General features: G+C 42.7%; 1 protein-coding gene across 2 annotated transcripts in view; it reads left to right on the plus strand.

The window, feature by feature from the left end:
• Nucleotides 1-1126: 1126 nt before the first annotated feature.
• Nucleotides 1127-21641, plus strand: part of LOC124719939 — a 103089-nt gene continuing 82574 nt past the window's right edge. The window contains exon 1 of one of the 2 annotated variants that reach the window (XM_047245137.1): nt 1127-1258. The gene's annotated coding sequence lies outside the window, so the exon portion shown is untranslated. Of the gene's footprint in view, nt 1259-17871; nt 18003-21641 lie in introns of those variants that run through there. The other variant, XM_047245138.1, reaches the window with a different exon arrangement.

Here is a 21641-nt window from a genome sequence, read left to right on the forward strand (position 1 = left end):
AAAACTGTTGCTGTCCACTCTAATCTCATTCAAAAAATGGTTCAAATGGCTCTGAGCACTATGGGACTTAACTTCTGAGGTCATCAGTCCCCTAGAACTGAGAACTACTTAAACCTAACTAACCTAAGGACATCACACACATCCACGCCGGGGGCAGGATTCTAACCAGCGACCGTGGCGGTCGCGCGGCTCCAGACTGAAGCGCCTAGAACCACTCGGCCACACGGCCGGCTAATCTCATTCATCTCTTTTATAACGGAATCCCAGTATGTTGACGCGTGAGCTAGGACTCTCGTGTTTTCGAACTGTAGTTCGCGTCCGTTTTCCAAGTAAAGGTCAGTTATGGTCAACTTGACAAGCTCCCTGTGTTTAATATCTTATGCTCAGTACAACGCTCTGCAACTGTGAATTGTTTGACGCATGTAAATGCTGCCACATTTACAAGGAACGCCGCACATACTGGGCACATGAACAGCTGTGCTGTCTTTAAGGGGGTAGGACGTCAAACGGCCCGACTTGTAACAGGAGAGGCACCATAGGACATTTTATTCAGAAATCACACTCATAGCAGTGGAAGTTCAAAAACATAAAATAATTTTCTTTTTACATGTGCAATTTCAACATTTTTCATCCACTATTGGCTGCATTTGTTGCTATAGGTATACTTTTCTTCATAAGTAAGAGAGATTCTACTATGAATTTGGCAAAGCATACAAACCATACTTACAGCTGTATGAAGCTCTAGAGTTTACTTAATTTATGAAAAAATGAGTAAGCTGTTACATTTTAAACTTTATGTTTAGATAAAAAATCTATTTTTATTGTCAATTATCACAGTTTTTACCAGAGTTTTTATAGATTTGGAAAATTCTAGATTTTCATACACTTGTAAGCATGGTTTGTACGCTGCGCCAAATTAACCGAAGAGTCTGTCTTACCTATGAAGAAAAGCCAATAGCAAGTGAAAAAACGATGAAATTTAATTACTTTATTTTTTTGAATTTATCAGCAATAACAAAATTGGGACGACAGTCTTCGTATTAAATTCGCATGTTCTGCGCGCGGCCCCTGGAAGCGAGGCAGACTGCAGTTGGTACCTACCGGCCTCGCAGCCGTTGGCAGCACTGACTGCGAGCCACAGCCCAGGCGTCTGTCGCATTTGTAGCGAGTCGTGTCCAGTGTGACGTTCCGCATTGGGATTTCGTGCTGCTGTTTCTGCGCCGAGAATTTCTTCTGCTACACCCACATCCTTAATAAGGTAAGGACGACTGTTTTCATGCGTTCCCGCAGTGTTGAATTATTTTCTTTGTTTTCTTTTGGTTTGTTTCTGCAAAGTCATGGCAGCTGTAAGGTTTCATTTAGGTTCACTATGGAGACTATCGCGTATAAAACAAACCGCGTTCGTTTATTACGCTCTCAAAATACTAACGAATTTCGTATTACAAATCTTATTATTTTAAAGTCCTACCGACGTTCCTATTAATTCTGCTGTTCTACGGACTTTAGGCATGAGTGAAAAGCATAGGCTCGGACGAGATTTATACTCGTATTCGCGCCATTTTGTTGAATTTTTTTTCCCGAAATGTAGGTTCGTATTTGTACACATGTGATCCATAAAAGGATTATTCTGCTTGTTAGGAATAACAGAACAGAATGATGGAACACTGCTTGTGCAAGTAGATAAGGTGCTATGGCAACTTCGACTATAGAGGAATTAAACAATTACTTTCCGTCAGGATAGTGCGTAGACCTTGGGACAGTCTGATCCTACTCCTAATGGCTTGATATCAAACCAAGCGAGACGCATTTTGACAGTTCCATAGTGGAGGATTGAATCAGATATTTCCCGAAGCAGTCGGCTCCACGAAAATTGCCGAATTTAGTACAACTAATCTGTTGGCGTCTTTCCCCCAATCCTGCATTAGCAATCGTCAGCACGTCAAGTCACGCAAATGTGCTTTAATACAGAACGCTGTTCCATTGAATTTCGATATCTTCACTTTTCTAGAGAAATGTTTTTGGTGACAAGGTAGTCTGTTGGGTAGTCAGTAAGACAGAAAATTTTATCGTCCATTTCGTCTTTGTTCTATATGTGTAAGTGCAGAAATCAATGAATTCTTACGTTGACCTAAAATTGATCCTCTTGCTGGAAATGTTGTCAAAATTCCCGGCGTTAGGGGCTTAGTCTTCACTTCTGTTAATAATCGTGCATCTCCAGGCAGTGACTGTGCCGTACACTTACCAAAAAAGTAGTCAGTTTTCTGCTAAGGGGGTATCTGGAAGAGTGAAGCAGTATCCCACGTAAAGGACGAGTACTCAAACATTTTTGCAGTAAAACCAGCCATCCTCAGAATCCTTTCTGACAAGTGTTTGTCATTGCTGAGAACGATATCAAGATACAGAGTAAAAGTTACAAATCTCACTGCAGAACTCGACTATTATATATATTCTTGATGGAACAGTCCATAGCTGTACTTTCGGTTCATAGCGTGCCCGTTGGACACTACGAACAGGCAGTTCACCTGTGGACTGTTCCATCAAAAAAAAAGTAGGGGGAAAATGAAGATTCACACACATGTTCTTGTCAAACCAAACGGGTGCTGCTGAGTAATACTTTATTAGGACAAATAAAGAATTATTAAACTGTTGTGGCTTTAAGAACGCATTGTTACATCTGTAGTTGCCTACAGTATAAAGTGTGTTGCTGTTGCGTAGAGAAAGGAATACACAGTTTATATCACAGCAAGCGGATCTCTTGACATTAATACGTTAAGAGTAATTTCATTGTCTTTTGTGGAAGTAAATGAAAAATAGCAATGCAGGTGGTTGTAGACAAACTTCCACAAAGAAGGGCTGATAAGATAGCCACCTCATCACCTCCCTGAAATATGGGTTGTGTTGGCAAATTGGTCTGCATACATACATACATACGTACATACATACATTGATCCTTGTTGCATAGAGCATTAATACATTTCGTAATGATGTGGGATGTGTCACTTTAACATAAGTTTTCTGTATACAAAATAGTAAATATTTTTATAGTTAATACTTCATGTCTAAAGATTCATCTATTCAGTAGGAGCTGTCATTCAGGAATACTTTTATTTTCTTTTAAATGTTGTTTAGGTATCTGCCGGATTTTTAATGCTATTTGGCAAATGACCAAATACGAGTATTTTTGTGGCAGCATAATTCACTCCTTTTTGTGACAAAGTGAGATTTAATCCAGAGTAGTGAAGATCTTCGTTTCTTCTAGTGTTGTAGCTATGCACTTTGCTGTTATTTTTGAATTGGGGTGAGTCATTGACAAATCTCATAAATGAATATATGTACTGCGAAGGTACTGTGAATATCTCAAGTTAATTAAATAAATGTCCGCAAGGTCATCTTCGGTGGGCTCCAGCTGTTAACCTGATGCTATGAATACTTTTCCTCTTAGTGACGAATTGCCCCCAAATAAGATACCATGTGTAAGCAGTGAATGAAAGTAGGCATAGTAGGCTAATTTAATGATGTTCATCACCAATATTTTGCAATAACCCCAGTAGCATAAGTAGCTCAACCTAATCATTTCAGCAGATCATTGATGTTTCTTCAAATTCAATTTCTCATCAGTGTACACATCCAGAAATTTTGAATACTCTGCCTTAGCAATAGACTTGCTTTCATAGCCTATATTTATCAATGGTGTTACGCCATTTACTGCACAGAATTGCATACACTTTTTCCTCAAAATTTAATGAGTCCATTTGCAGAGAACCACTTAATAATTTTGTGAAAGACAGTATTTACAATTTCCTTGAGTGTGATTACTGTACTTGTATCATTAGCAAAAAGAACTAGCTTTGCATGCATTAATATATATTGAGAACAGTAAGGGACCCAAGACTGAACTCTGTGGGACACCATTCTTGATACCTCCTCAGTTAAAGGACTCTGCTGATTTTTGCAGACAATCTGTTGTGCTAATTTCAGCCTTCTGTATTCTTCCAGTTAAATATGAATTAAACCATTTGTGCACTGTCCCACTCAGTACACAGTACTTAAGCTTGTGTAGAAGAAATTCATGATTCACACCATCAAAAGCCTTTGAGAGGTGACCAAATATCCTAATGGGTGATGTTTGGTTATTCAGTGCATTTAATATTTGATCAGTGAAAGCATATTTATAGCATTTTCTCTTGAAAAGCCTTTCTGAAAACCAAATTGACATATTGTTAGTACTTCATTTTTACAGGTACGTGATGCTACTCCTGAATACATTACTTTTTCAAGACTTTTGAATAAATCTATCAGAAGTGAGACTGGCTGGTAGTTGTTAGCATCAGACCTATCCCCATTTTGGAGATACGGAAGCGTCCGATCCCGCCCGTCTGCTTTGACGTCACAAATATGGCGGAAACGACCATAAACCACGATTCCAATATGGCGCATATAAAGTCGTTACGTACACATTATGAGGACGAAAATACATCGAAAAACACACACACTTTCCACAAAAAGCCTAATGAGACTAACGGGACAAGCGCGGGAAATGGGGTGTTTTTGGGTGGGGGCAAACTAAATATAAACTAATTTAGACACCCACCCCAATACAAAACAACACAACTCTCCAGATACCACTAAACTCAATATCATCTGGAATCTGACACTTCCCTTGACCTATATAGCTCAACAGCAGCTCCCGATCCCATAAATTAGGATCAAACACTTTCCTTGGCGTATATAGCTCGAAAAACATCTCCCGATACCAATACCAACACCAACATACGCAGCCACACATTGGGATCGAACACTTCCCTTGACCTGTGCACTGTTAATTTTATCCGTCATATCCATTCCTGAACAAAAACAACAATCGATTAATTTTACTAAAATTACCGCACGATGTACAGCGAACACTAAATTAACTTTCACACAAAATCGTTAACTCACTGAAACGAATTCCACCACAAGCACAGCCGACACTCGAACAATTCTGGATAATGATCAAAAGCAAACTGAGCCCATTACACCACACAAACGAAACCCCTGAACATACCACCAGAGCACAACAAACCACAACACGACGACATCTACAAACACGCCACACTCACAAACCAAACTCCGCGCCGTCGTGACGTCACACACGACACCCTTACGTCACGGGTCAAAGCCGACGCGTGGGATCGGACGCTTCTGTCGACCTCTCATTTTTACGCAGTTTTTGAACAACTTATTTCAGTCTATCAGGAAAAATACATATCTGGCTGAGACTCCTACTTATTTGTTGGGAACAAGCTTTCAGTACTCCGTAGCACAGCGAGAGGTCTAGGTTGGTGTGGAGTAAGGTGGTATGGCTGTGAGACGGGTAAGAAAATGAACGTGAATGCGAAATAAAGGGTGGGGCTACGGGGTTCGTATGTAGCATGTACTTCATCATAAGAGCGAACCAGATGTAAACAAACGCAAGCGGGATGATTGGTCAGCAGCCGTAGCTCTCTTAAACTGGTGGTGTTCCGCTCTTGGAAGTAGGTCCAACTTAAGTGTTCGGTAGCTTATTAGTATGTCATTGCGGAAGAACCTTTCAGACATTCTGACGTATTAACAGCCATCAACGTCTATCTTAATCGTATTTTACCTACGTAACTTTTATCTTAAATTGTGTACAGTCAGTGTCTCTGTAACCAGTACTTGTGCTCTGATTGTCTCGCTGTTCATACGTACCGCGAAAATGGACGACACTGCTTCCTGCTTCGTAGTGAAACACGCTCGTGGAACACCGTTAATGGCGAGAAACAAGTAGTTAATGTTCTTCACAAGATTACAGACAAAAATCAGCTTTTTACTTTTTTCGAGTAGGACTATGTATCAGAAATAAGGGAGGTGTTAACTACATGCGTGGCGTGATGGACAGGGTCGTAGACTGACCATCGTGTGTGCCGGCGGGCGGTGGTTCTACGCTCCACGTGGTGCGTAATTTTCTTTGTTAGGTTTGAATACCTAAAGCATATAAATATGAAACTCATCACATCTACATATACATCTATATGGTTACTCTGCAATTCACACTCAAGTGCATGGCAGAGGGTTCATCGAACCATTTTCATACTACTTCTCTACCATTCCACTCTCGAATGGCGCGTGGGAAAAAGGAACACCTATATCTTTCCGTTCGAGCTCTGATTTCTCTTATTATAATATCATCATCATTTCTTCCTACGTAGTTGGGTGTCGACAAAGTATTTACACATTCGGGAGAGAAAGATGGAGATTGAAATTTCGTAAATAGATCTCTCCTCAATCTAGACTGCCTTTGATTCAGTGACTCTCAGCCCAACTCGCGTCTCATATCAGTTACACTCTCACCCCTATTTCGCGATAACACGAAATGAGATGCCCTTCCTTGAACTTTTTCGATGTCCTCCGTCAATCCTACCTGGTAAGGATCCCATACCGCGCAGCAATATTCCAGCAGAGGACGGACAAGTGTGATGTAGGCTGTCTCTTTAGTGTCCTGCCAACAAAGCGCAGTCTGTTTCGCCTTCCCCACAATATTATCTATGTGATCTTCCCAATTTAAGTTGCTCGTAATTGTAATTCGTATGTATTTAGTCGAATTGACAGCCCTAAGATTTGTGCGATTTATCGTATACCCAAAATTACTCGGATTTCTTTTAGTACCCATGTGGATGACCTCGCACTTTTCTTTGCTTAGTGCCAATTGCCACTTTTCTTACCATACAGAAATTCTCTCTAGGTCATTTTGTAGTGGGAATTGATCGACTGATGACTTTACTAGACTGTAAATTACAGCGTCATCTGCAAACAATCCAAGGGGGCTGCTCATATATCTCCTAGATCATGTATGTAAATCAGGAACAATAGAGGGCCTATGACACTACCTTGCGAACGCCTTATATCACTTCTGTTCTAGTCGATGATTTACCGTCTATCGCCACGAACTGTGACCTCTCTCGGAGAGGAAATCACGAATCCAATCACACAACTGAGACGATACTCCATATGCACGCAATTTGATTAATAGTCGCTTGTGAGGAACGGTATCAAAAGCCTTCTGGAAATCTAGGAATATCGAATCGATATGAGATCCCTTGTCGACAGCACTCAATACTTGATGGGAATAAAGAACGATATTTTCTGAAGCCGTGTTGGTTATGTATCAATAAGTCATTTTCTTCAAAGTGATTCATAATGTTAAAGTAGAGTATGTGCTCCAAAATCGTACTGCAAATTGAGGTCATTGATTTGGGTCTGTAATTAAATGGATTACTCCTATTTCCTTTCTTGAGTATTGGTGTGACCTTTGCTACTTTCCAGTCTTCAGGAACAGACCCTTCGTCAAGTGAGCGGTTGTATATGATTCATAAGAAAGGCGGTGTTGTCTGCATACTCTGAAAGGAACCTGATTGCTACATCATCTGGAGCTGAAGACTTGCCTTAGTAAAGTGATTTGAGTTGTTTCGCAACACAAATCTACTTTTGTCACTCACGCTAACAACTGTTCTGGTTTCGAATTCTGGAATATGTACGTCGTCTTCTTTCGTGAAGGAATTACGGAAAACTGTATTTAGTAACTCCGCTTCAGTGGCGCCACCATCGGTAACTTCTCCATCGCTATCGCGCAGTGACGGTGTTTACTGTTTTCTGCCACTGGTTTACTTTACATACGACCAGAATCTCTTTGGGTTTTCTACCATATTTTGAGACAATGTTTCATTGTGGAAACTATTAAAAGCATCTAGCATTGACGTCCGTACTATTTCGAACTTCCGTGAATCTTAGCCAGTCCTCGAGATTTTGCGTTCCTCTGAATTTGGCATGCGTTTTTCGTTGCTTATGCAACAGTGATCTGACGTGTTTTGTGTACCATGGTGGATCAGTCCCGTCTCTTAACTTAGGCGGTAAGAATCTATTGCTGTCGATACTGTATCTGTGAAATTGAGCCATATCTTCTCTACACTTACATAATTAGCTTGGGAGGAATGGAGACACTCTTAGGAAAGCATCAAGCAGAATTTTTATCTGCTGTTGTAAATAGTTATATTTTGCGTTTGCTTTTAGTGGTTTTGGTTGATATGGTTTTGCGCCATATATGGCAATTAACTCATGAGTCACCAATTTTAAGAGAAATGCAGATCTTGCAGTTCACAATTACGTATCACACGAAAATTTCTGGTTTTCATTGCAAGTATAAATTCTCAATTACCGATATTTTATAAAAGATTGTAAAAGATGGTTGAAGATAAAACGTTATATAAATAAGTTTCTTGGAGAAAAATTGTAAAGTCAAGTACGCTCTTCGCATATGCCCATTGTTTTGTAGGACAGATGTGATCTAACATGAGCCAGAGTGATAAATGGCGCAGGAACATGGAAGACAATTTTGACGGCGTCGAGCACGCTGTACAAATGGATTATTTTTAGAGTTGTGGTCGTAACACTGCAGTCTGAACCCGGCAGAATTGATATGGAGCCAAGTTAAGGGATTTGTCGCGAGAAATAACAAGACATTACGCTGTCAAACGTACTGCAACTAATGCGCGAAGCTTTGTGACACGTGACTGCCTAACGATGGCGAACTGCAGAACAGCACGTCACGAAAGAGGAGGAGGAAATGTGGACATTTTTGTGGCTTGGGGTTCTGTCTCTGATAGACTCGTTATCAACGTAGCTGTACTGAAGTGTGTTCAGCGGTGGCCGATGTGGAAGGAGTTCAGAGATTACCAGACAACTGACTCCGATACCTTCAGTGGCTTAGTATTTTACTACATTGCGCTTTTACGCCACACACAGCTCATGTAGAAAAATTACCCTCGTTAGTCACGAATTTTCATCACTCCTGCTTTTAATTAAAATTCTATGTTCGCTAATATCGATGGCATGTTATATTTTCCGTCCGGTCACCTGAGGAGAAAACACCTGACTTTTACCATATATTATTTCCTTCTGTTTAAAAATTCACATCCAAAGCTGTATTGTCCTCTGCTCGTCTCTGTTTACGCCTGAACCGCCACTGCTCACACCAGTGCACGTTAGCTGGACCACTTGCCCGGCCAGCGCTGTCAGAGCTAAACGCGCCGGTAAAGCTGTTGCCCCGTATTACAGCACAAGTCGATACGCACAGCATAAAAGGAACCCTCATCAATGTACTTAATTGCACTGGTGACCGCTTGGCATCTGCTCCTCCTGAAACTAAATCCAGTGAGTTTCCAGCAAACGCGGAAGAGTACATAGTCTAATGTTTACATGAAGTTTATTGTGATGAACGGATGTCCAGATTTGCAATATATTTAATGCACTTTGCCGTATATATCATGCCTTCCAAATTAAAACCTAACACTGCTAGGGCACAACCACGTACCGTAAAACAGACTCCCCACCGAGTGTCCTAGCGATGCCACACACTGGCTTTGACCTGTGTCGTGATTTCACGGGACTCTCTTTCTACTCCCAGTGCAGAGGCAGAACACAACACTGACGTTTGTTTCCCTCCCACATTGTTGCTTGGAAGGCAGGGTGTGCTGACATTATTCTGCAGCTGAGACTGAAAGGGCAGTTCGTGATTTGAAGTGTATGAATGTGCTGTGATGGAAACAAACTAAATAGTCCTTGTTACTACACGTATTTTACGCACACTGCATTTTGGTTATTGGCTTATCCGGCATTTTCGTCGTCGGTCAAAGAAGATTGGCAGCGGTAGCAACAGGTGCGGTATTTTCTTATTCCTAGTCTGGACACATCTCGTAGAGTACTGGTCCGTATATCCTTTCACGAAATTTGTGTAGCAAGAATCGTCATGTGCTGTTAAATGTGCATTCAGTCTGTGTCGGAAAACATCTTTCTGTTCACTCTTTAGGTGTTTCTGATCATCTGATCTTCTGATGCAAAGCTGTAAAGTGTCATATGGAACCCAGAATTCAAATGATGGTTAACTCATCAGTATGCAAATGAACAGACAGTAATAAATTGGTCATCGGGATGGAAATTTCATTTTTAGGTACGTAATGCATACGAAGTTGTACGGAGAATTTTCCCGTCATTTACAATTAGCGGAAAGTCAGTGAATTCTCCCATGACTTCAGTTGTGTCGTGTCGTGTTGTGGTTGGTTGGAAACAGCAGTCGCAGTAGGCGCCAGGTTACATTCAGTTTCCTCGAAGCTTAAGTGGTGCATTTCGCAGTCCTTACTTACTAAATTGCACGCCACGAAACTCTTAGTGATACATTTTACGGTACATAGGTATTGGAAAACTGAAACGCCCTTCGCAAGTGTGCAGTCCAGGCATGCAGTACGGAGCATTGGACAGCGTTTCCAGTACTTGGAACTGGAACAACGGTTCTGCTCGCTTGGTCGGCTGTGTTCCTGTGGAGACAAAGGAAATGACGGAAGTTGAGGCTTGATGTGGGCCGCCAAGACTGGTTAAAAAAAGAAACTTATCACACTGTTACTCCGTGAGTTGACGACATTTGCACGTGACTGTTATAATTATTTATGCATCAAAAAGTAGTCATTTGTCATGGCTGCTACTGGATATGAGGTCCTGAATTCCGTATTATGAAAAAGCACCGTTTCAAGGCAACAGTACATGGAAGATATGTAAAAACACGTCACTTTCTTTCGGATGTGTTATAATCAGACGTCATGTAAGGACGTATCGGCTGCTAAAGCCTTCATTACATTCAGTTTATGGTGCGGGGGCTGATCTTCCAGCGGTTGATTGTGAGGCAGCGGTTGTAAGCGTTGAGTTACAGAGCAGAGGGTGGCTACGGAGGTGACTCGCGTCCTACCATATCACCTTCACGTTTGCAAAGGTTCCGGGACTTCTTTATTACGTTAATTGCAGTTAGTTCTTAAATATTCGATATTGTGTACATATAGTAGTTCCCTTTCTCTGCCGGCCGGAGTGGCCGTGCGGTTCTAGGAGCTTCAGTCTAGAACCGCGTGACCGCTGTGGTCGCGGGTTCGAATCCTGCCTCGGGCATGGGTGTCTGTGATGTCCTTAGGTTAGTTATGTTTAAGTAGTTCTAAGTTCTAGGGAACTGATGACAGCAGTTAAGTCCCATAGTGCTCAGAGCCATTTCAATCATTCCTTCCTCTCTCTCTCTCTCTCTCTCTCTCTCTCTCTCTCTCTCTCTCTCTCTCTCTCTCTCTCTGGGCGTGTGCGTATCAGGTCTGCGTTGTCATTGTCAATAATTTACAAGTCTACATATTAAGTGTGAAACTCGGAAATGCGAATAAATATTCACACGTTGATCATCTGGCAAAGCTAATTACCATACAAAATAAGCATAGAACTGACTGACACATTTGCAACAGAATAAAACGGTGGCGTAGTCTCAGCTATACATATAATGTAGCCATATGTGAAGTGTACAAAAGACAATTTACGGGCTAGTTTTTCTAGGCCACTTCTTTCCCAGACAAAAATCTCCCATTAAAGTACCTCTTCAACCACTTATATTACGCTTTTCTTGATTTTATTACACCAAATGTAACATATAGTGACGTGTTTTCGAGAGATGCTAGCTGTGTTTCGAAACGGCTTTGCTTACTGGACACAAGGTAAGTGAGCTGATGGTTTACCTCACTTGTTAGAGTGGCTGCCCCCCCCCCTCCCTTTTTTTCTGACTACGGACCAACTCCAAACATCAGTTTTCAGATGTTTTAAAAATTTTATTTTGTTGAAAAACTTGAATGAGCAGGATATTGGATTCTGTGCTGGCTGGCTTGAGATTCTTTTTGCTTGTAAGTCAGTAAGTGGTCTCACTTTTGATGTTAACGAAGGTGTATTAGCAAAAGCAGTTGGCACAACTTTTTCAGTATGTTTCAGAGCTAATTCTTGCCAACGTTTTAATCTCTCTTATCCACAGCCCGGTCCACATGAATGCAAAACTACTGGCGTCAAAAATGTCACGTTTGCAGAAACTCGTGTGAACTGTAGGTTGCCCTTAACACAGCTGCAAGATCACACCACAACGCTATCTCTGCGGAAGACGAAATATTAATATTAACCTCATAGTTTTTTCAGATGATCCTGTTATCTATGATGTATTGTCTGAAAGAAGCTGCATATTCACTCAGATCTTGATAAGATTTCAAAGCGGTTGAAAGACGGCAAATTGATTTAAATGTTCATAAATGTAAAACTGTGCCTCCAGAAAATTAAAAGTAGTATTCTAGGACTATATCATAGTAACTGTTAGAATCGGCCGACACATATAAAGTACCAGGTATGAAATGGAATGACGACATACGCTTAGTTGTACGTAAAGCAGGTGACAGACTTCCGTTTACTGGTAGAATTCTGGTGGAGAGCGGTCAGCCTACAAAGGACTTTGCTTACAAATCACTCGTACCACCGGTTGTAGAATATTGCTCAAGTGTGTGGGACCAGTACCAAATACGACTAACAAGGGATACTGAACGTATACAGAGAAGGGCAGCACGAATTGTCATGGATTTGTTTGACCCGTGGGAGTGTAACGGAAGTACACAAGTAACTGAACTTCCAGACTCAGACAGACGCAAACTATCCCGAGAAAGTGTATTAGCAAAGTTTCAAGAACCGCCTTTAGATGGTGATGCTAGGAATATACTTACAACCCTCTACGTACCGCTCACATAGGGATCGTGAGGATAAGATTACAATAAGTACTAAGCGTACAAAGGCATTCATTCTTCCCGCGCTCCATTCGTGAATGGAAAAGGAACAAACCCTGACAACTGGTACTGTGGGACGCACTCTCTGCCACGGTCGCTTGCAGAGCATGTAGATGTAGATGCAAATGTAGGTGCTGTTTAGCATCGTATTATCACAGCGTCTTCCGTAGTTTCAGGCAATTCTCGTTGTCATTTTCTTTTATTTTTTCATCGCAGTGCATCATAATTTTCGTTTCATCACAGACACAGGAATTCTGCTGTAGATTTCTTCTGCACTTTCTCGAGCTGGCCTTTTCATCCACAGTTGTTCCTACGTGTACTTCGGTGGATTCAAAGTTGAGCTCCCATTTCTCTTTCAAAATTACCTAATGTTTTTTCTCATTTCAGCTCGCAAGTACTGTGGATTCCTATAAAATGTTAATGATTCCAGTTTAAGTGGACTGCCTGTAGGTATTTGTTATGATTTGCCTAAGGCCTCTGTGCATGTACTGTATTTGCAACATCGAGCGTTCCCTTACCTGTACTTTCCAGTTGGAAAACTCCTGCTGTTTATTCGCTCCCAAGTGTCTCGATAATGTCCGTACTTAGCGTACATACAGGGTGGCGCACGAAATGTGTTAACATTTTGTTTTTGAATATAAACTTTCTCAATACAATCTGAAAGAACATATACTACAATGAGGAGCCGTCCATGGAGATTTGTTCTGAGCACATGCTCTATATATCCGCCATTGGGGAGCCAATTTTGTCCGTCATTGAAGCGACCTGGAAGCCTGAGTGAAATGATCCTCACGTCGAAATGCTCGTGTAAAAACTCCAGTAGTCCAGACCTCAATCCATGTGACTTTCTTCTTTGGGGGTTCCTAAAGGAAAAAATTTCCCCGAAACGTCCACGTGATGTAATGGAGCTCAGAAGACTTATTCTTCAAGCTTGCACTGAAATTACGGAAGACATGTGCTGTAGGGTAATCACTAACTTCAGTATTCGTTTGAAGGAAGGTCGGAAACGAAATGGTGGACATATTGAGTATGCGCTGAGTTAGAACAAATCTCCATGGACGGCTCTTCATTGTAGTATATGTTCCTTTCAGATTGTATTGACAGTAAAGTTCATATTCAAAAACAAAATGGTAACACATTTCGTGCGCCACCCTGTATGTTGCCAGTGAACATGGGCATTTGTTTTAGTAGATTAAAGAATTCCCTATGATCACAGTCAGTCACATCTCCCATACTCCTGTTCTAGCCACCTGGCAAACCAGCCTTTCCCGCTCACTCTTTCCTGTTCTACTTCTATCCCACTTCACCGGTTTCCTACCTCCTCAAGTGACGATCGGTTTGAGGCGCCGTGTCACGGATTGCGCGGCCCCACCTGCCGGAGGTTAGAGTCCTCCCACGGGCATGGGTGTGTGTGTGTGTGTGTGTGTGTGTGTGTGTGTGTGTGTGTGTGTGTTTTGTTCTTTGTATAAGTTAGTTTACATTAGTTTAAGTAGTGTGTAGGTCTACAGACTGATGACCTTAGTAGTTTGGTCTCTTACGAATCACACACTCTCACACACTCTCACACACTCTCACACACTCACACACACTCTCATACACACTCTCACACACACTCTCACACACACTCTCACACACACTCTCACACACACTCTCACACACACTCTCACACACACTCTCACACACACTCTCACACACACTCTCACACACACTCTCACACACACTCTCACACACACTCTCACACACACTCTCACACACACTCTCACACACACTCTCACACACACTCTCACACACACTCTCACACACACTCTCACACACACTCTCACACACACTCTCACACACACTCTCTCACACACTCTCTCACACACTCTCTCACACACTCTCTCACACACTCTCTCACACACTCTCTCACACACTCTCTCACACACTCTCTCACACACTCTCACACACACTCTCACACACACTCTCTCACACACACTCCTGACCTCAGTGATTCTACTGTAGTCATTGAGGTGCCATATTCGGCAACTAAATCTCAGTTCAGCTCCTCCTTTGACGCCAGCAAGTCTGCAGTCTGCCTTTAACTCTTCGCTATGTGCTTATTCTTTTTATCAGCGTGGCCAAATTGGCCAATCATGTTCTGCTCAGAGCTACATGCTCTGCTGCCCTCTGTTCACTTATTGTTGCTTCAGCCTCGCCCGCACTCACGCTTAGTAAGTTGTGCACTCGACCTGAAACACTGCTAGCTGTGAGTGGAGCAGGCTGTGCACATCCTAAATCTAAACATCTCCGCTGCACCACTGAAGTCTGGCTCACTCATTTGCCTCGCATCGGAGGAACCTACTGTTTCATTTTGCACATTTTCGTGGCTAAAAGTGGGGAGAATCCATCTCCCACACGTCTCTGTACCGTCGCAGTCTCTTTTTTGGGCATTTCGTCTACTGACTCCTCACCACCTTTTTTCTTTTCTCCCCGTACTGCTTTTGGAGCGACTACACGTAACTGTTTTCTAATAACACAAATGAAAATTTTATACAGAAAAAACACTACCTGAAACAGTCACTTAAATAACATGCTAAATTTTTACCAAGTTCATCACACTGGCTAAACAAGAGTATTCATCACAAGCAACCTAGTAAAATGAAAATGAGCTTCACACGCAATTCCCAGCGCAAAATCATCGTCACACGAGCATTAATTACATTTAAAAAACTCCCCACTCAAAAGGATTACAACGAAAAGCTCCCAAACTACCATAAACACACTTCACACAAAATTCAAAACAGACATCAAAGACGACACTGTTTCATAAATCAACCACAATGAAGAAATTGTGAGAGATCTGTAGAAAATAAAATTTACGTGTTAGTACACCCTAACAATGTCACAGCATCAACATGAGATCCCTGGGGTGACCGAAATCCTGTGCAAAAGGGTCTCGCCATTATGAAGGCTACCTGTTCTCCGCAAAATTCAGACTTAATGGCAAAGTCGGTGTTCCAAATGAAACCTGTTGCTGACTTCAAATACCAACAGCCACCAGGCAAACAGAGGTTATTTTCGTTTCATTGAGCACGCACCAGACACACAAACTTAGATTGTGGCTGAAATTCGTTCATGTGCTGGAAAAATAGCAGAGAAAACCACCACCTGTCAGGCTGTTGTATGAGCTAAGGAATGAAATATCCTCGTACTGGATACACAAGACAACATATTACAATTTTGTTGGTTCAAATGGCTCTCAGCACTATGGGACTCAACTGCTGAGGTCATTAGTCCCCTAGAACTTAGAACTAGTTAAACCTAACTAACCTAAGGACATCAGAAACATCGATGCCCGAGGCAGGATTCGAACCTGCGACCAGAGCGGTCTTGCGGTTCCAGACTGCAGCGCCTTTAACCGCACGGCCACTTCGGCCGGCTATTACAATTTTATTGATCGCTATTAAGGGAGGATAAGAACTGAATGATTTTAGGGATCTTGACTAGGAAGCAGAGTGGTGCTGTGAGGTGGTATGTAAAGAGCCACTCGACGTTTACGTCTGAATTAAAACACACGAAAATATTAAATGGTGCTTCAGCTTCGACATAGGGTACGTGTCTCTCGAATGCAGCCTCCAAATGTGGAACTCAATCTGCCAAATATGGAGTAGGATTTACTTGATGCAGACACTGACCATCTCCATACATTATATAGTTCTGAAGAATGCTTGCTTATTCTGCTTTTAAGTACACTGGGACAGAGAGCAAAATACTTTAGACAGTCAACTTCTGAGGACAAAGGCCCATTGCAAGAATTCACTATAAATCCAATAATTAGACAGTACAGTTACCGAATAAGAGCACCTCTACTCTGTACTTGACAAAGAATTTTATGTTCGTTTTTGGCCTCTAATATGAGACACACTAACACGTGTGGGGAATGAAGTGGTTCTAGCACTACACATTCCACCCTCCAAAGGGAACTTATAATTGAAAATATTCTTTCCACAACAATATTTGTGTATAGTACAGCAGGAGCAAAACTCACAAGCGTGTCTATATTTTTACATGAAGTACCTGTACTTTTAAGTGTATTGAAGACATCGCACAGTCTCATCTGTTTCCAAATTAGCTTTTTCCAATTCCTCAAGTTTCTGGGATACAAAGTTGTTCACGCATCCTTCTCGTCTGAAATATTGCACATGTCTACGGCCTTAAGAATTATCAGAAAATTTAAAAGTTCAGCCCAAGAAACAGTATTTTTTTTGGTGTTATCCAATGAGATGATTTCAGAGGTTGAGGTGGAGAACTCTACTTTTCCAAACAAGTCACAAAAGTGTCTTAGAATTGGTAAAAGGCTCGTATTTTGACTGAGTGAAAGTATCTTCTTTTCCAAGTTAATTAAAATGGTATTATTTCTTGAAGCAAGCTGAAACCGTGGTTATTTCCAACTTTTGGATTGAATTTAAAAAAAACATTTTCAATGGGCATTGTGTGAAATGAAGCCAAAGAAGTGACTGTGGGTTCTCGAAAATTTGTTTCAGCAACGTGGGACACGTATTCTGAGATAGAAAACAAGATTTCAAAGGTTCATACATATCAATAACTTTCGTAACTCCTGGCAACAATGACAACCATCTAGTTTTAATACTACCTAGAACTTTGCCGTATCCAGTATCAACGAAATCACAGAATGATTTCAGTTGGTCCACACGATGAGGGTAAATGTGTGTCGTGCCCAGTGTAACTTATTTTAAGTTACAGTAGTACGTGAGCCCAGGCACCGATGACCTCAGCATTGATATCCCTGTAACGTTCTTTAACGAAAACTTGTCACACTCGTCCGTCGTTTCTGGAGTAGCAAATGATCGATACGAATCGCGAAGCTCGCGCGTAAGTCACTGGCACTCAGCACGATGACGGAAGATGTTGTGTTCACACCTCTCCTCATCCCGTGACCAAAATGCAGCGTCTTTGTTCCATCTTTGCGTTCACCAAAAGCGGTACTGGGGAATCGGTTTACGAAATCCGGTTTTTGGGGCGCCAGGCGAAGGGTGTGTGTTGCCAGCTGTATAGCGCGGTTCGAGATAACGGACTGTGGCGTGGGTGGGACGCAGGCGGTCCGGCAGTGCCGACACAGACGTAGACGCCCTGCTGCAGCCGTTCCCTCGCCTGCCGCGCGAGCTGGCAACGCCGCCCCGTGACGTCAGCGCTGGGGGGGGGGGGGGGGGGGGCAGCCGGCTGTCTGTGCGGTCCAGTTGTGACGCAGCAGCCTGGAGGGAAGCAGCGTGCGACGTTGTCCTGCCTGCCCAGACAGAGCTTGTGTATCTTGTGTCTGCACGGGAATACCTCAGAAAGGTGAGGCAGGAATTTATGGGAGCGGCGGATGTTCTGCACGCTTTTGTGTGGTTTTTGTCGCGTAACTCACTTACTGCTCTTGTCTAATACTTTGTCTTACTTTGAAAAATTACGACCACTACGAACAAAGGGGGTGGCTAACAGTGTGTTAAATTACCGTCTTGAGTGTTCAGTGATTTATTGGTCGTTACGTGTGGCCTTGCTCCAGTCTGTGAAAACTTGAGCGAGAATAACGTGGAACGAATGGAAAATAACGCCACATTCAGTCGGCTAGTGTTTCGATGTGCCAGTGTAGATTTCCACGGAATTCACGTACAACAGGCATTTAAAATGAAAACCTCGCGTTCTTGATTATGTTCGTAGGACGCAAGTTTACGAAAACCATGAAATGCAGAACTTTGTAGTAAGCGAGTTTTAGTGCGACAAGGCGTGTAGCGGCTTGCAGGCGCGGCAGAAATTTTTTAATGTTTCGCGTAATGTGACCAAATTCAGACATCTAAAATGTTGTCAAGATGTACTCATTCAGAGGTATAATCTTAAATTGCGGTTGTCACGCAGTAAGAGAAGTACCGCAGTTGGAAACATTGCGCGTCGCGAGGTAACGTGACTAAGGGCGCCGAAATACGCGGACGTTATTCAGCCAGTATTTCAGAATAAGGGCAGTTACCGACTTCCAAGAAACTGCACGCAAGACTACGAGAACTGGAGAGATTTTTCCGCTACCCCCCTACTCCGGCCACGTTGCCGCTGTTCATGGAGTCAACTTAGACATCAGACGTATCGTTGTAATTTATCAGTACCTACCTATTTGCGACGCAGTTTGCAGACAGTATCCCCACACCCCGTAGCGTATCTGCAAAAATTACATCGTCGTACGGCCCACACATCAGTAGACATGACGTGTCAAAAATTTAGACGCGCGATAAACGGGCTTTTATTTAAAAAGCAGCGCAAATTAAGCAGACTGTGCTTACTCAGTATTTCAGAATGAGCACTTGCTTTCGAACACACATTAAGAACAATTTCAAACCGTTTGTAAACTTTTATCTCGCTTACATGCTTAACGTCAGATGTTACACACGTAAACTCGTCCGCAAAGTAATCAGACGTCGGAAGCTGTTTCGTGCGTGGGCGTTGCGGATCCTGAAGTCCATTCGCGAATCACAACTCGTGGCGTGACGCCGACACGCTTGTGGCGATGAGACGCAGCACTCGCGTTCATTTCAGTATCTTCACAATTTTCTGGAATTAAGGTTATGGTCAACGAGCAATCTGTAGCTTTCCCCAACACCCTCATTACAAACAGGCGACCATCTGCGTAGTAGTTGGCGAATTCTTGAGAATTTATCGTAATGTTTGTGCTTCACGAAATAAACATTTCGTATTTTTTATCGCTCTGTCACGTCTCCTCGTTTGTGATGTGCTCATGAAATTTTTTTTAGCACTCTACAACGCTGCATCGTTTTGTTGGGCTGTTCTCGTGTTACTATTTGTCTGATTATGATGAGAGAGCCCGGTGTGTCGACAAAGGAACGCGTCAGCGATCTGTGAGGCGCGCCGTGTTGTGTGCGGCCTGCGCTTCAGTCGTGTATTATGTGAGGGAAGGATGAAGGTCGGTGATTCTGACGCCGTCACTTACCAGCTTCTTCATTTCACGTTCAAATTACACCATTAAAGTGCAGTGTAGATTTCTATGTGCAGGCACTAACGGCGGCAGAATCTAGATTTAATTTGTGCCATTTCCAGTGCAACAGTTGCGAGAGTCAAGGTAGATTTGTTGTTAGTTTCCGTCAGAGGGTTGAATCACGTCAAAATTATAACATTTGTGGGGGCATTTTCTAATTATGTTTGACAGTAACCAACAGTAAACATTATTTCGTTTAGCCAGATACTGTGCCAGAAGCCTTACCCGTTATTCATGGTAAGTCAGTTTCGTAATCGTTGGTGGCCACTGACGTCGCATTTGCAGACACTTCGGCGTGACAAAGTACTGAAGACGACCCGTCTTGAAGAGTTCAGAAATGCCATGTGTCAGTTAGACTGCACATCGTCGTAAAACGCAAATTTGAATACCAAAACCATAAAATTGACAATTTTATCTCCGGAAACAGGTAGATCAACACGACTGTTCAGTGTGCTCCCCTCATCCACTGCAAGCAAAGAACGCGTGACGTCACGGAAAAGTGACTGTCGTCACACGTGAGGGACACGATGATTTGATAAAAGTTGCGCGAATTTTATGTATAAAAAGCAACCCGGAATCGGTGCTCTAAATGCCCTTCACTTTCGTGACATGGAACTGTGTGTGGTGGTTTTCGTATTTATACTCGCCTATCACAAAATATACAACGCAATTGATGCACGCCGTATTAAAGACCTGTTCAAAGCGTATCGTGTGTAGCGAGATAAGATTTGCTGAATTGTAGAAAACTGTGGCGTTCACGGATGAACAGCAGCGGCAGCCAAAAGTGTTTCCTAAAAAGGTCGCGATTGTGTGGAATCAGCTCTTTAGGTCACACATAGATATCCAATAATAAGGGAGTAAGGTCACTCGTGACTTGGGAATGTGCGCAGTGTTTCCGGGTGCTTTCAATTCATTAGGTGTTCTGTCCACCAGTAAAATGTGATAGCCGCATAAAATTTCACATTGTGGTGTCTCACAGGATACTTGGGCCGGCAGTAAACGTGACTCAGCGTGGAGACGGCGGCGAGGTGTCGCCCTGACACGTGGCTGAGGGTAGCCGTGCCCTACCACTGGCTGCTTGTAGTCTCAAGTTGAGCCACTCTGAGCTCCATCGTGGGCTGTGACTGCTGTATGGCGGCGAAACTTGGTGTGCTAATGCGCCCTTGCGGAACCTATTTACACTGGAAGGAATGTTCCCATATGTAATGGATTGGGAACGGAACGTGCACAGGAAGGGACAAACAAGTGAGAAAGGCAGAATGTCGATATTATTAACCGCCACTTGCTGAACTTGTTCAGTATGAGCACCGGAGACTTCCGCGAGGTGTTGCACAGTGACAGATTCGCACCTGGTATTGGAATTGATTTCCTCCGGCGCCAACTGGTTTCGCGTTAACGCATTAGCATGTCTACAGTGTTTCGCTGCCTTACCATACTCACAGACCACAGTCGACTTGGGTCAGTAGCTTCATTTTACTTACAAGCACCCGCTACTTGAATGTCTCAGACGGAGAAAAAAAAAAGTTCGTGAAAATTTCGCTGTCACCTTGGTGGCCCATGTGGTCATAAACCATTTAGTAGTTAATCAGTGAAGAAATCTGCAGTTTTCTCAGACTTCCGTCGTGTGTTTCACTTTTCTCAAAGCATCAAGGCTCTGCCAGTACCCGTATTTTTAGTACAGGCGGCTGCCTAAACTGGAGCAGCTCGCAGCTGCTGATAGCGGCCGTCGACATTGACCCGTGGCGTAATGGTTTGCTGCGTGACGTCACACACACACTCACGGATACAACAGAACGCGTGGCTGCTATATTATTTTCTGTAAAGAGTGTTGTGGTGGAAAAGTGATCCGTTGCTTGGCCAGAGTTCTGGTACAGGTTGTCAGGTTACAGTATGGTTGTCACTCAGCGGAGCCAAAGAAACGGAATGCTACAGTAACAATTTTTGTGTGGCACGTA

The sequence above is a fragment of the Schistocerca piceifrons genome, chromosome 11, assembly GCF_021461385.2.
Source record: "Schistocerca piceifrons isolate TAMUIC-IGC-003096 chromosome 11, iqSchPice1.1, whole genome shotgun sequence".
Lineage (NCBI taxonomy): Eukaryota > Metazoa > Arthropoda > Insecta > Orthoptera > Acrididae > Schistocerca > Schistocerca piceifrons.